General features: G+C 38.0%; 1 pseudogene; it reads right to left on the reverse strand.

The window, feature by feature from the left end:
* Positions 1-3,706: 3,706 nt before the first annotated feature.
* LOC117301814 lies at positions 3,707-15,212 on the reverse strand (annotated as a pseudogene).
* Between the last annotated feature and the right edge of the window lie 582 nt (positions 15,213-15,794).

Raw genomic sequence — 15,794 nt, forward strand, 5'->3', positions numbered from 1 at the left:
TCACCTAATTTGAAGTGGCGCATTTTTCAATTAATAAAGACAATTAAAAAATCGGCCTCCTCATCAGTAAGCATCTCTCTGGCATCAGGTCGTCGTCGTTGTCATCGTCGTCGGTGGTGATTTCTACTCCTTGTTCCAGTGAGCTCTTGCCTTGAGTTCCTCTCAGTGTAGACCGATCCGAAGATGTTGATTCTCTTCAGGAGTACTCAATCTCTTGATGCCTGTAAATAAAAAATTAAAAAAATAAAATTACTTTTACATAAAAAAATGAACCTTTGACCCGAACCATCCTGGGGTTGATTTCACAAAGAGTTAGGAGTGGTCCTAACTTAGGACTAGTCCCAGGAGATATTAAAAACTTAATGCTAGTCCTAAGTTAGACGAGTAACTTGTCCTAACTGGAGATAAGACTAGTCTTAACTCTTTGTAAAGTCCGCCGTAGATCCTTCAAGATCCAATATGTTTTGTTTGTTTCTGTTTTGCTGATTGCTGCATTTGTAACCATATTGTGCTGTATACACATGTCATGTAAACAGTGAATTTCTGCTTGTACTAATCCTCTCATAGCACTGAAATCCGTAATTCAGTGACGCTCGTGGCTCTTCAACAATGTTACCCCTGATCACTAGGCCATTTATTTCATTCATCAAACCAACTCAGCTCCCTTGGGAATAAACTGCCTGTGCAGCCAAATATGTAGTGACCAAGCTAAATAAATCACAAGAACCATATCTGCCCTCACAGGTACCTACTAACCCCTGTGCAATCTATGGAAACTGTATGATAAACCTAAAAGGCTCTACAAGCCTAAAGCCAGGTTCATACTTCCTGCGAATGCGAAGCAAATTTGGTTGTAACGAACTCACAATGAATAACTCACAACAGTTGAACTGTGTTCAACCCCTTTGAAACATTCGCTAAGAAAACAGGGCTGTGTCGCCAAAATTTACTTTGCATTTGCAGGAAATATGTACCAGGCTTAAGTAGTGATTAACTTACTTGCATGATGGCAGAAATAGAAGACGGTTTGTTCTTTATCAGCTGATCGTGCTTGCCTGGTGTGGAAATGAAGTCCATCGTGACCGCACTTGGCACATGCCCTGTCTATCTGAAACCAGACCAGATACAAAAATGAAATTAAGAAGTGATGAAAAATAACCAAGCATTGAAAAAACAAATTTGTGATAATACGCCTAAAAATTAGGGCCATAAGTTGGGTTTTTTTGTCAATGATTAATGGAGAAAATATAGAAAGATGAAATACAACTGTGAAAGTTTCAGCAAAATAGGTCTACTGGTTCTACTTGCCGAGAAAACAGAAAGAAGCAAAACCCTGTCACAGTAGCGATTAATCCATCCGAGGTAAAGATTGCGATACATCAACAAATAACGTTTGCTTTTTCCTGGGATTAAAAAAAATTTTGCCAGGGGTTTCCTTACGGGTGGCGAACCCTTTGTCATTGATTTTTGCTCCTCTGTTTTCACAGGTAAAATAGAAAAAATTCTGAAATAAAACGAACCCATTTGTATGTTTTAAAATATTTGGGGGGGTTTAGTTATTTTTCAAAATTTACCAAATGTCAACTTTTAATTTGAAGTGGCGCAGTTTCAATCAAACACAGTTACAAAATTGGCCAGGGGTTTCCTTACAGGTGGCGAACCCTTTGTCACTGAATTTTTGCTCTTCTGTTTTCTTCTGTTTTCAGAGTTAAAAATATAAATCCAAATATTTGGGGCTTGTTAAAAACTTACCAAATGATAAATCACCTAATTTGAAGTGGCGCATTTTTCAATTAATAAAGGCAATTAAAAAATCGGCCTCCTCATCAGTAAGCATCTCTCTGGCATCAGGTCGTCGTCGTTGTCATCGTCGTCGGTGGTGATTTCTACTCCTTGTTCCAGTGAGCTCTTGCCTTGAGTTCCTCTCAGTGTAGACCGATCCGAAGATGTTGATTCTCTTCAGGAGTACTCAATCTCTTGATGCCTGTAAATAAAAAATTAAAAAAATAAAATTACTTTTACATAAAAAAATGAACCTTTGACCCGAACCATCCTGGGGTTGATTTCACAAAGAGTTAGGAGTGGTCCTAACTTAGGACTAGTCCCAGGAGATATTAAAAACTTAATGCTAGTCCTAAGTTAGACGAGTAACTTGGCCTAACTGGAGATAAGACTAGTCTTAACTCTTTGTAAAGTCCGCCGTAGATCCTTCAAGATCCAATATGTTTTGTTTGTTTCTGTTTTGCTGATTGCTGCATTTGTAACCATATTGTGCTGTATACACGTGTCATGTAAACAGTGAATTTCTGCTTGTACTAATCCTCTCATAGCACTGAAATCCGTAATTCAGTGACGCTCGTGGCTCTTCAACAATGTTACCCCTGATCACTAGGCCATTTATTTCATTCATCAAACCAACTCAGCTCCCTTGGGAATAAACTGCCTGTGCAGCCAAATATGTAGTGACCAAGCTAAATAAATCACAAGAACCATATCTGCCCTCACAGGTACCTACTAACCCCTGTGCAATCTATGGAAACTGTATGATAAACCTAAAAGGCTCTACAAGCCTAAAGCCAGGTTCATACTTCCTGCGAATGCGAAGCAAATTTGGTTGTAACGAACTCACAATGAATAACTCACAACAGTTGAACTGAGTTCAACCCCTTTGAAACATTCGCTAAGAAAACAGGGCTGTGTCGCCAAAATTTACTTTGCATTTGCAGGAAATATGTACCAGGCTTAAGTAGTGATTAACTTACTTGCATGATGGCAGAAATAGAAGACGGTTTGTTCTTTATCAGCTGATCGTGCTTGCCTGGTGTGGAAATGAAGTCCATTGTGACCGCACTGTGCACATGCCCTGTCTATCTGAAACCAGACCAGATACAAAAATGAAATTAAGAAGTGATGAAAAATAACCAAGCATTGAAAATACAAATTTGTGATAATACGCCTAAAAATTAGGGCAATAATTTTTTTTTTTTTGTCAATGATTAATGGAGAAAATATAGAAAGATGAAATACAACTGTGAAAGTTTCAGCAAAATAGGTCTACTGGTTCTACTTGCTGAGAAAACAGAAAGAAGCAAAACCCTGTCACAGTAGCGATTAATCCATCCGAGGTAAAGATTGCGATACATCAACAAATAACGTTTGCTTTTTCCTGGGATTAAAAGAAAATTTGCCAGGGGTTTCCTTACGGGTGGCGAACCCTTTGTCATTGATTTTTGCTCCTCTGTTTTCACAGGTAAAATACAAAAAACTCTGAAATAAAACAAACCTATTTGTATATAAAAATATTTGGGGGGGTTTAGTTATTTTTCAAAATTTACCAAACGTCAACTTTCAATTTGAAGTGGCGCATTTTTCAATCAAACACAGTTACAAAATTGGCCAGGGGTTTCCTTACGGGTGGCGAACCCTTTGTCACTGAATTTTTGCTCTTCTGTTTTCAGAGTTAAAAATATAAATTCGAATATTTGGGGGCTTGTTCGAAACTTACCAAATGATCAATCACCTAATATGAAGTGGCGCATTTTTCAATTAATAAAGGCAATTAAAAAATCGGCCTCCTCATCAGTAAGACATCTCTCTGGCATCAGGTGGTGGTCGTCGTCGCGGTGGTGATTTCATCTTCTTGTTCCAGTGAGCTCTTGCCTTGAGTTCCTCTCAGTGTAGACCGATCCGAAGATGTTGATTCTCTTCAGGAGTACTCAATCTCTTGATGCCTGTAAATAAAAAAATAAAAAAATAAAAATTACTTTTACATAAAAAAATGAACCTTTGACCCTAATCATCTTGGGGTCTATTTCACAAAGAGTTAGGAGTGGTCCTAACTTAGGACTAGTCCCAGGAGATATTAAAAACTTAAGGCTAGTCCTAAGTTAAGACGAGTAACTTTACCTAACTTGAGATAAGACTAGTCTTAACTCTTTGTAAAGTCCACCGTAGATCGCAAAGAAAACAGGGCTGTGTCGCCAAAATTCACTTTGCATTTGCAGCAAGTATGAACCAGGCTTAAGTAGTGATTAACTTACTTGCATGATAGGCAGAAATAGAAGACGGTTTGTCCTTTATCAGCTGATAGTGTTTGCCTGGTGTGGAAATGAAGTCCATCGTGACCGCACTTGGCACATGCCCTGTCAATCTGAAACCAGACCAGATACAAAAATGAAATTAAGAAGTGATAAAAAATAACCAAGCAATGAAAAAACAAATTTGTGATTATGCGGCTAAAAGGTAGGGCCATAAGTTGTTGTTTTTTAATAATAATAATAATAATAAGACATTTGTAAAGCGCCTAATGCAAAAGCCTCTAAGCGCATTAAAGAAACAATAAAATAAACAATTAGAGAAAGATACAAGATACAAATAGGCAAATTACAAAAAAGAAGCTTTAAACAAATGACTTTTCAACAAGGACTTAAAACATTGTAAAGTATTAGCTTGGCGAATATGCACAGGAAGACTATTCCAAAGAAACGGTGCGGCGTAAGAAAAAGATCTGTGGCCATAAAAAATGGAAGAAGCGTTAGTAGCAGAAAGCAATGACTGTTGAGATGATCGTAAAGTCCGAGTAGGGGAATAATGATGAACAAGTTCAGATAAATAAGCAGGAGATTGACATGTTTGAGCCTTGAAAGTTAACAGAAGAATTTTGTAAACTGTTCGAAACTTAACTGGGAGCCAATGCAATTGCATTAGTACAGGTGTAATATGGTGAGAACGAGGCAGACAAGAAACGAGGCGAGCAACAGTGTTCTGTACACGTTGAATTTTAGCAAGATCTTTATCGGGGAGTCCATACAGAAGTGAATTGCAGGAATCAAGTCTAGTAGTGACGAAGGCATGAACAAGACGAAGAGTAGTTGCTTCATCCAGGTAGCGGCGAATTTGTGATATTTTCCTAATAGCCATGAGAGCTCCTTTGCAAACATTATCACAATGTCTACTCATGCACAATGATGAATCCATAATAACACCGAGGTTACGGGCAAATTCAGATGGTTCAATGACAGACTGGGCAATTTGTATTGTTGGCGGCGAAATCTTCTTTGCGAAACGAGATCTCAAAAATAAAATCTCAGTTTTTGAGTCATTCAAAGCAAGTTTATTTGACAACGCCCAAGATTTGACATCTTGAATGCACACTTCAACTTTTGCAATGGCAGAAGCGCGATCAGCTGGATCAAATGTAATGTAAAGCTGGGTGTCGTCAGCGTAAGCAACACTAGAAATACCATGGGCAGCAATGAGGTCTTGCAAGGGTGCACTGAACAATATAAATTCAAGTGGCCCAGCTACAGAACCTTGTGGAACACCACACCAGAGATGATGGCGATCTGATTTAACATTGTTGATGAGAACATGCTGGGTTCTGTTGTTCAGATAAGAAGAGAACCAGTTAAGGGCAGTTCCAGTAATTCCATAGCATGAAGATAAACGTTGGATGAGATGCTCATGGTTGATAGTGTCAAATGCAGCTGAAAAATCTAACAGCACAAGGATTGCTTCCTTATGGTTGTCCAGTGCACGTAAGATTTCGTCCTGCACACGAACAAGAGCAGTCTCAGTACTGTGGAAAGGACGATAAGCAGACTGCATTTAAGCATGGAGGTTATTTTCATGGAGATAGTCATGAAGTTGACTAACAACAGCACGCTCAATCAATTTGGAGATGAATCTCAAGTTAGAGATAGGACGATAATTTGACAAACACTTCAGAATTCAGAATAACACTCCTTAAAAACAGATAATGGCAGAGGGTCCAGCTTGCAGGAGGTAATCGAACAAGATTTGATCATCTTCATCACTTCATCAGAAGTGACTACACGAAAAGTGGCGAATGACGAAGTACAATGATCATAAATGTCAACGGAGATGGGTGAAGGATGATTATTATCAAATCTGCCATACAATTTCTTAATTTTGTCTTCGAAGAAACTAGCGAAATTGTTGGCAAGATCAACAGGATTATCAAAACTTGGAAGCTTTTTCAAACACTTCGGAGAAGCAAGCTTGTCAATAACACGGAACAGACTTCGTTGGTTGCACTCGGATATTTGATGGCGATGATAATTAGATTTACTATTGTTTACAAGGTCTCTGTATATAATACACTGTTCTTTATACAACTCATGATGCACAGCAAGGCCAGATTTTATCCACTTTCGCTCACGACGACGTTTCACTTGCTTGGCTGCACGTAAAGTATCGCTGTACCATGGAGCATGAGGGCATAGTATTACAGTTTTTAGAACTTCAGGAGCATGATTATCTAGAATATCCTTAAGAACAGAATCGTATTGCAAAACAAGTTCATCTAAATCGATGGCAGGATCCATCATCAAAGAAGAGTTACAAATATCAGATTTAAAAGAAGGCATATCAATTGACTGAAGTTTGCGAATAAGTAATGTCTTGGTTGATGCTGGAGGGCGAGCAATATTAATCAGACACTTCACAGCAGCATGGTCAGAAGGAAGATCATGATGAGTTGAAACCGAAGAAATTAAATCATCAGTGACATTAGAAATCAGTAAATCCAATGTACATGTATGTCCAGCGATATGAGTAGACGAAGTAACATGTTGTTGAAGGTTGGAAGTATCTAACAAGTCACGAATAATAACAGTTTCACGGTTGTTGGGAACATCCATATGAAAATTAAAGTCACCGGACAAGAGAAAACTGCAGGGATTAGCGATGAGTGATTCAATTAGGCATCCAAACTCTTCAAGAAACATCGGAAATGTGAGATTATTTTTCTTGTTAGGTGGAGGTCGATAGATGATGAGAAGACGGAAAGATGACGACATTGATGATAAAGTGAGCTCCATATGTTCAAAGGCTCTAAATTCATGATTTTGGTGAATTTTTATATCAATACCAGTTCTCACAATGGTACCAACACCACCTGCTCTTGAATAAAGACGTGGACAGTGGTGGAAAACATAGTTAGGTAAAGTGTTACTGATGTCAGCAAGAGTACGATTATCTCGATCCCCTCCAGTTAACCAAGTCTCAGTGATGGCAAGTATTATCTAACTGATGACTGATTACAAAATCACAGAGTGCAGTAGATGTATCCTTGGATTTAATAGAGTGAGCATTCCATACAGCAAAACGAAGATTCTTATTAGACTGTACAGATAAATGATGAGAGTCAATGGAGGTAGGCAATATGGAAGTGGGCAATATGGAAGTGGGTAACTGTTTCATTCGTCGACGCCCACCCTTTTTCCCTCGATGTGTACGTCGATTGCATCTTGAGTTAATACTATGGGTGACATTTATTCCAAGATGCTTAATATGATCCAAAACAGAAGGGTCCAGTGTGTAGTTCCAACCAATAGAACCAGAGGCCAAGTTCAAATGTAAGAGTTCATCACGATCATAATTAATGGGAGACAAACGAGAACTGGAAGATCTAGGAATATTGTTACAAGAAAGAGGTCCTGGGTTAGGATTGATGTCACCAGATGTTAGAAGTTGTAATTGAAAGGTAGCACTTGAGTTGCAATAGTAAGGAATGCGAAGACTCATATATTTATGATGTCGAGGATGTTGTTTTCCATAATGTTCATTTGTACCAATGCACATGTAGTTCCAATAAGTGCCTGCAGAAGGCCCAATTAATGAGTTGACCAGTAAGGAATCATCACAAGGTGTGAGACCAAACAGGAAGAAGGTCAACAGGAGGATGAACGGCTTCATTGTTCCACTAGCAAGGTGCCAAAACTAGCACAATGCAATAAACAGTCACACTAGAAGATAATCCGGGATTACCATGGGCAGGTTCAATAAACAGAGGTGAATGAAGAGTCCATGTACATGTAGATGGCAAAACATTGTTGAAATCCAAAATTAAGACGAAAACTCAGCGAAATGTTTTCATTAAAAACTCAAATGTAGAATCAGGAAACAGCACAAAAAGAGTCCAGTAGATTCCTGGTACAAAGCTCTATCCACAGATATAAAATTGAACACAATAGGAGCTCAAAATACATAAATAATTGCAGAAAAGAGAGAGAGAGAGAACACTTTAGTGGTCGCTTGTAAGGCGCACCAACACTGATTAATGGACAAAATATAGAAAGATGAAATAAAACCATGAAAGTTTCTGCAAAATAGGTCTACTGGTTCTACTTGCTGAGAAAACAGAAAGAAGCAAAACCCTGTCACAGTACAGTGAATCCATCCGAGGTAAAGATATCGATTGATCAACAAATTACGTTTGCATTTTTCCCAAACATTTAAACAAACGCGGCCAGAGGTGCAATAATCAATCAAACACAGTTTAAAAATTGGCCAGGGGTTTCCTTACGGGTGGCGAACCCTTTGTCATTGACTTTTGCTGTTCTGTTTCACAGGTAAAATATAAAACATCCAAGATAAAACAAACCTATTTGTATATCAAAATATTTGGGGGTTTACAATATTTTTCAAAATTTACCAAATGTCGACTTTTAATTTGAAGTGGCGCAATAATCAATCAAACACAGTTTAAAAATTGGCCAGGGGTTTCCTTACGGGTGGCGAACCCTTTGTCATTGACTTTTGCTGTTCTGTTTCACAGGTAAAATATAAAACCTCTGAAATAAAACAAACCTATTTGTATATAAAAATATTTGGGGGGGGGGGGGGGGTTTACAATATCTTTCAAAATTTACCAAATGTAGACTTTTAATTTGAAGTGGCACAATTATCAATCAAACACAGTTTAAAAATTGGCCAGGGGTTTCCTTACGGGTGGCGAACCCTTTGTCATTGACTTTTGCTGTTCTGTTTCACAGGTGAAATATAAAACCTCTGAAATAAAACAAACCTATTTGTATATCAAAATATTTGGGGGGGGGGGGTTTACAATATCTTTAAAAATTTACCAAATGTCGACTTTTAATTTGAAGTGGTGCAATTTTCAATCAAACACAGTTAAAAAATTGACCAGGGGTTTCCTTAAAGGTTGCGAACCCATATCACTGAATTTTGCTCGTCTTAAGAGTTAAATATAAAACCTCTGAAATAAAACAAAACTATTTCTAACCAAATAATTTGGGGGGGGGCGGGAGGTTAATTTTCAAAAATTACGAAATTATAAAAAATCACCTTTTAAAATAGAGTGGTACATTTTTCAATTAAACAGTTAAAACATTGGCCAGAGGTTTCCCTACGGTTGGCAAACCTTTATCACTGATTTCATAGGAATAAAACCTCTGAAAAAAAATTTAAAAGTACAAACAAAGAACTTTGGGTTTTTTTTCTTCAAAATTTACCAAATGATAAAAACCACATTTTATTCAAAACAAAGTTGTGCATTTTTCTTTCAAACAATTTCATAATTGACCAGAGGTTCCCCTGCAGGTGGCAAACCCTTTACACTGATTTGTTTTTGTTTCTTTCCTGAAATAAATTAAAACGGTGAACCTAAATATTTTGGGGGTTATATTCTTCAAAAGAAACCATATGAAATAAATCACCTAATAAATTTCATCTTTTTTTTTTTTTTTTTTTTTTTTTTTTTTTTCATAAACCAATTTTAAAAATGGCCGGAGGTTTCCCTGTGGGTGGTGAACCCTTTTCACAGATTTTAATTGTACATCTTTTTTTATTCATTCAGAGTTAATTATAAATGGTGAAACCTCTAAAACTAAAAATGAAAAATCACAATGTTTTGGTGGTTATACTAGTATAGACAATAAAACAATCAATTTAGAACAATTCTGTATATAAACACTTTGAAAATGATTCTTTGAAAATGAAAAGGTCTGAAAATTCAGTTGATTGGAAATGTCAATATTCCATCATTCGTGTGCTTGAGCGCCCAGCGCGAAGTTCGTTTACGGCGGGGGTCAAGGGCCCGCTTAAGGGCCCTGGGAGCTCTGGGTTTTGCTGCAGCAGCAAGTGCATTACACGCAAACATTATTGAACCGTACCACTATAAACGAAGCGAGGAATGAGACAAGTTTATACATCTGTAGCTGCTGCTGCACGTATGCGCGATGCAGGGAAGACCACAAGCCATAAATAGGGCCAGCTGTTGCTGGACGGCAATTTATTGTTAAGGTGCCGTTTTTCATAAGTCGGAATTCCGACAAAGGTCGGAAGAATCTCATCCCTGTAATCATCAAGATATAAACCTAAACAATTTGGACATTTCCTAAGATAAAACTCCAGTGTTTCACTCACCAGTGATCCTAGGCCTTTCTGGCTGATGACCTTGTGACGACCTTCAACATTTTTGCGAGAGTTGAGACGCAGGTATGAATGATTATTGATAGACCACACCATGTAATGCAGCTGTAATGAGAAGGAAGACAAAAAGTGACTTTTCATTCATTCAAAAATATGCTGTCTGTGCTAATGATAGTGATATAAATTATGCGGTCACCGCGGATACAAAGAAATTAAATTCACTGATAAGGCCGAGTAAAAAAAGAAACATGTTTAGCATCCGGGTTTCTCAAGATGGCCGCCATTCTTTTAAAAATGTCAAATATCAATTGTATTTTCTACTGCTCAAACATGCAATACATAATCGAAACATTTTGGTCAAGACATTCAGACAAGACATTCAGATTGTTTGAGCTGAGATCGTTTAAAATAACCCTTTTAAAAAAAAAAATAAAATAAAAAAAAAAAGGAGGTGGCCAGTACAAAGGAAGCGGGCGGGACGCTAAACATGTTTCTTATTTTACTAATATTAATAAACTTTACACAAGTGTTACATTTTGTTGAAAATCTGTGAAAAGCAGAAAGAAATGTAATTTTAACTTTAAAATTAACTTTGAAAAAATGTGTGTTGGTTGTTTTTGAAATCATGAGTGCCCGGCACCAGCACAGCAGGTTGCAAAGCACAGGCCATGCCTCATCAAGATTTGAAAATCTGAAACATTCATTTCCAAAAAAGACAAGTCGGACAGTCAATGGGGATAACTTTCCGTATGGCGCCACCACTTTTTCACTCATTTTTACAAAGGGATATCCATCGAGGTAAATTAGATACTATAATAGGTGCGTTCGATTAGCTTCCCTGGGTCGACCCCGATGTGGTCATCCAAGTGGCGCATTTTTTTTTTTCAGTCCGAATATGTGCAGATGTTTACCCACGCTCCACCTGGAAAAACCCCAGACGCATCATCACGTGAGCCTTCTCGTCGTGACGTCAAGTGACCCTATCCACAAGCGGAGCTCTTGGGGCTGGCCCGAGGTGCACTGAGTTCACCACGGGAAGGCTCACGTGATGATGAGTCTGGTTTTTTTTCAGGTGGAGCGTGGGTAAACATCTGCACACGTTCGTCCTGGAAAACGAAATAGGCGACTTTTCCAGGATGAACGTGGGGTAATTATCTGGCCACGTTCATCCTTGGAAAAAACTAAATACGCCACTTGGATGAGCACACCAGGGAAGCTAATCAAACGCACCCAATATTTCATATCAAATGAAAAAGTGGTTGCGCAATGGGTATTTCTTTTAATTCTTTTTACCACAACTAAACAAGATTTTGATTTTATTTACTATATGTATTTGTTGTTATAAATTATATCATGGAGGTTTCTACATGGAGGTTTCTACCTCCATGATTATATAATAACCAGATAACCATGACCAAACATGCCAAACAACAGCGGATGAGCCACCAAAAATGTAACCATTACAAAGCATGATATAAAAGGCAATCATTAATCCTACAGACAGGCCTAGAGTAGTACTAGAGTAGTAGTAGTAGACCGATATAATAATGTAGATTACAAAAATTAATATTGGAAACTTAGTCTACTATTTTCTATTATTTTTTTATTTTTTTATCACACACAACTTTACAAGCCACGGTTTCCATACAAAATATACATATTCCAAACTTACTTTTTGCATTTACTTTGTAAGGACATGTCTTGCTTTTCATAACTACCGTTCCACTTTCAGAAAAATGTAAAATGGAGCCACATTGCGGGCAAAATTCTCTCGAAGAAGCAAATGACCCTCTCCGTCCATGTTTTTGAGAAATTCTGTTTCAAAGCAGCGTGCGTTTCTGAATGGGACGCACGTGATTTATCAAACTTGACTTCATCCGTACGTTCAGCGTTGAATTTGGTTTAGGGTATCTGACTAGGTAATTAAATAGGAATCGCGCCCTCTGTCGGCGGATTGTAGAGTCTCCCGCGCAAAGTTAATGAGTTGTATTAATTAATTGATGCACCTGCTGCATGATAAGGCAGTGGACACTATTGGTAATTACTCAAAATAATTATTAGCATCAAAATTTACTTGGTAATGAGTAATGGGGAGAGGTTGATGGTATAAAACATTGTGGGAAACGGCTCCCTCTGAAGTGACATAGTTTTCGAGAAAGAAGTATTTTTCCACGATTTTGATTTCGAGACCTCATGTTTAGAATAAATTTGAGGTCTCGAAATCAACCATCTAAATGAAAGATAATGAAAGAAAAACACCCTTGTCACACGAAGTTGTGTGCTTTCGGATGCTTGATTTCGAGACCTCTAAATTCTAAATCTAAGATTACGAAATCAAATTCGTAGAAAACTACTTCTTTATGTATGTCGCACTATGTTACTTCAGAGGAAGCCATTTCTCTCACAGTGTATTATACTATCAACAGCTCCCCATTACACGTTACAATCTGAGGTCTGGAAAATTATGGGTGCGTTCGTTTAGCTTCCCCGGGTCGACCCCGGTGTGTGGCGTTTTTTTTTTCAGGACGAACGTGTTCAGATAATTACCCACGTTCGTCCTGGAAAAAAAAACCGCCACACACCGGGGTCGACCCAGGGAAGCTAAACGAACACACCCATTACTTCTTTCTCGAAAACTATAAACTTCAGAGGGTGTCGTTTCTCACAATGTTTTATACTATCAACCTCTCCCCGTTACTCGTTACCAAGTAAGGTTTTATGCTAATAATTATTTTGAGTAATTATCAATAGTGTCCAGTGCCTTTAATAGAGGCGATGGTGCAAAGGCGGGTATGAGGTTGGATGAAAGTGGTGCATATCGGGATCGGGTAAAACTTCCGCAGGGCTTATTTCACAAAGCAACAAAATCCATCGCAATATAAATTTGTCAGTATTACCGTTTGTATTGTGACCTTACACTTTCAAAGCAACTACACGATTGATTTGCAGTAAAGATTAGCTCTAGGTTTTGAAATCGGCCCACTTCATCATTATGGAATTTTAAGGTTTGCAATCAATGGTCATTGCAACGTGTTTTGTGTAATTATTGGCTACTTCCACCGAATTCCATATTTTATTATACTTTTAAATAATTATTCTTCACGTCTAGGGCTTGTGACAAAATTTTTTTTTTGAAATTGTGATGCAAATTTCCATCTATTATAATCGATTAAGTTATGCATTGGTTTTTGAAAACTATCTCAGCTGGTAAAAGAAGAAGAACAAAATGCGTTTTTGCAACTTTTAAGTAGAATATAATCAAGTTGTTTTTATTAGTTTTATTTAGATATCAATAAAGAAGAGGAATGTTTGTTTAACTAATCAAAGCTCTATATACTTGTATCTACATTCTAAACGGAACTTGTGTCTTTGCTTGTCTTTGTACTTGTATAAATTACATTCACCAACACACATCACACGTATCTGTTGACACGAAACTGTCCACTTTTAAAGAAAATACATATAGGTGAGGAATAACACCATTTTCAAATGGGATTGTTTAAAGGGAAGGTACACATTTAGTAATTGTCAAAAACCAGTTTTCTCACTTGGTGTATCCCAACATGAGCATAAAATATCAAGCCTGTGAAAATTTGTGCTAAATTGGTCATCGAAGTTGCGAGAAAATGATGAGAGAAAAAAACACCCCAGTTGGACGAATTTGAATGCTTTCAGATAGGAATAAAAGACTTCTGGCTAGAGGTCTTTTATTATTTTAGTGAGAAATTACCTCTTTCTCAAAATCTTTGCTACTTCAGAGGGAGTCGTTTTTCACAATGTGTTATACTACCAACAGCTCTCCAATGCTCGTTACCTAGTCAGTTTTTAAGTTAATATTTGTTTTGAGTAATTACCAAACGTGTACCTACCCTTTAAAAGTACACAAGATTCCAGAATATAAATTAGTTACTCCAATGTAAAAAAAAGTTTTATTATGTATACACACAGGCACTTTAGTTTTTTTTTTTACCGACTTCAGATTATCTTGCGTTAAAGACAGTGGACACTTTCGATAATTGTCAAAGACCAGTCTTTTCACTTGGTGTATCTCAACATATGCATAAAATAACAAACCTGTGAAAATTTGAGCTCAATCGGTCGTCGAAGTTGTTTAGCATACAACATACTTACGAGCAATGGAGAGCTGTAAACGGCTCTCTGTGAAGTATTGTAGTTGTTGTGAAAGAGGTAATTATTCTAAGACCTCGGCTGACTAATTTTATTAGGCAGATAAAAGCACACAAGTTTGTGGAACAAATATGTTATTTGTTCTTCTTCCATTATTCCCTTACAACTGCAATGACCAATTGAGTAAAAATTTACACAGATTTGTCATTTTATGCATAATGATGGGATACACCAATAGTGAGAATACTGGTCTTTGACAATTACCAAAGGTGTACAGTGCGTTTAAGCTCATAACAGATTTTTTCTGCAGTGCAGTTTCCATTCTCTTCACACGGCAGGAAACGGTCGTCCACTTAAATAAATACATTTTAAAGTGTAAAATGACAGCATTGAGATCACAATTATAAGCCTTTTCAGGTATTGCGGACACTTTATTAATGCACTGTTTTGGTGGTGGTGGTTACAATTTTACCCAAGCACACCAAAAAGTGTCATTGTCCACGATATTTCAAAATTACTTATGAGTTACGTACTTCGTTGTGTGATGCCTTCACTTCAAGTTAAATAGAAGTTTGTACAGGCATTTCGAATAGTGTGTTGCCCATCTTAAGAAAGGAAAAGCAGGAAACGGTCGTCACTTAACTATGTCAGTTTTCAAGTTCAAAGTGACTGCACTCACTATCGTAGACGACATCACTTTCAGCCTCAAGGATCGTGGCGTCGTTGAGTTGACAGACCTTTAGAGGACCTTTCTGCCGAAGACTGAAGGAGTGGCATTCGGGCTCCGCCCAGCACGCCTTCCCACACTCGATGACTCCGCTCACCGTAACGTTCTTGATTTCGTGGCCGGACAGACACTGCCGTTGAACGCGCCCGTCTTCACCCATCGTGAGAGAGTAGACGTGAACTTGACGGGACATCTCACAAATGACTTTCTTTTTCAACGTGCAGAAATGGGTGTCTTCCTTTAGACATCATTACGCAATCACTGCTATTGGTATGATTATGTATAAATAATTCAAAGGATGGTGGTTGTTTCTGATCGAGGCATGTTACAACTCCTCTACGGTTCCGTCTGCATCCGAGCCACACCCCACCAGACGAGCACTCATTCTGAATCTGGTGTATAAACTCGTTTTCCTCCAAACTGTTCGGTACGGCTATACTACTTCCTGGTCGTCCACAAGCTCTTGAAGCTTGATCCCAGTCGAGATTCCGGGAGAGCGTGATGTAACATGAGTCACGCCAGCTCTTCCATCCGAGTGGGCAGTTGGCATTGATGCTATGAATGACGCACCAACAAGCCAATACCCACCGAATTCCTGGCAGAGACACTCGGGGCATGACGAACAAATTTATCCAGCAGTGGAATGATTGTAAATACTTTCTGCTTTACGTTTCGAACTTTAGATTTTTTTGAAAGAGTTTACAGTATGAGAAGGTTTTAAGTGTTTTCTGTTGTAGTTGAC

The sequence above is a fragment of the Asterias rubens genome, chromosome 17 (genome assembly GCF_902459465.1).
Source record: "Asterias rubens chromosome 17, eAstRub1.3, whole genome shotgun sequence".
In the NCBI taxonomy this organism is placed as follows: domain Eukaryota; kingdom Metazoa; phylum Echinodermata; class Asteroidea; order Forcipulatida; family Asteriidae; genus Asterias; species Asterias rubens.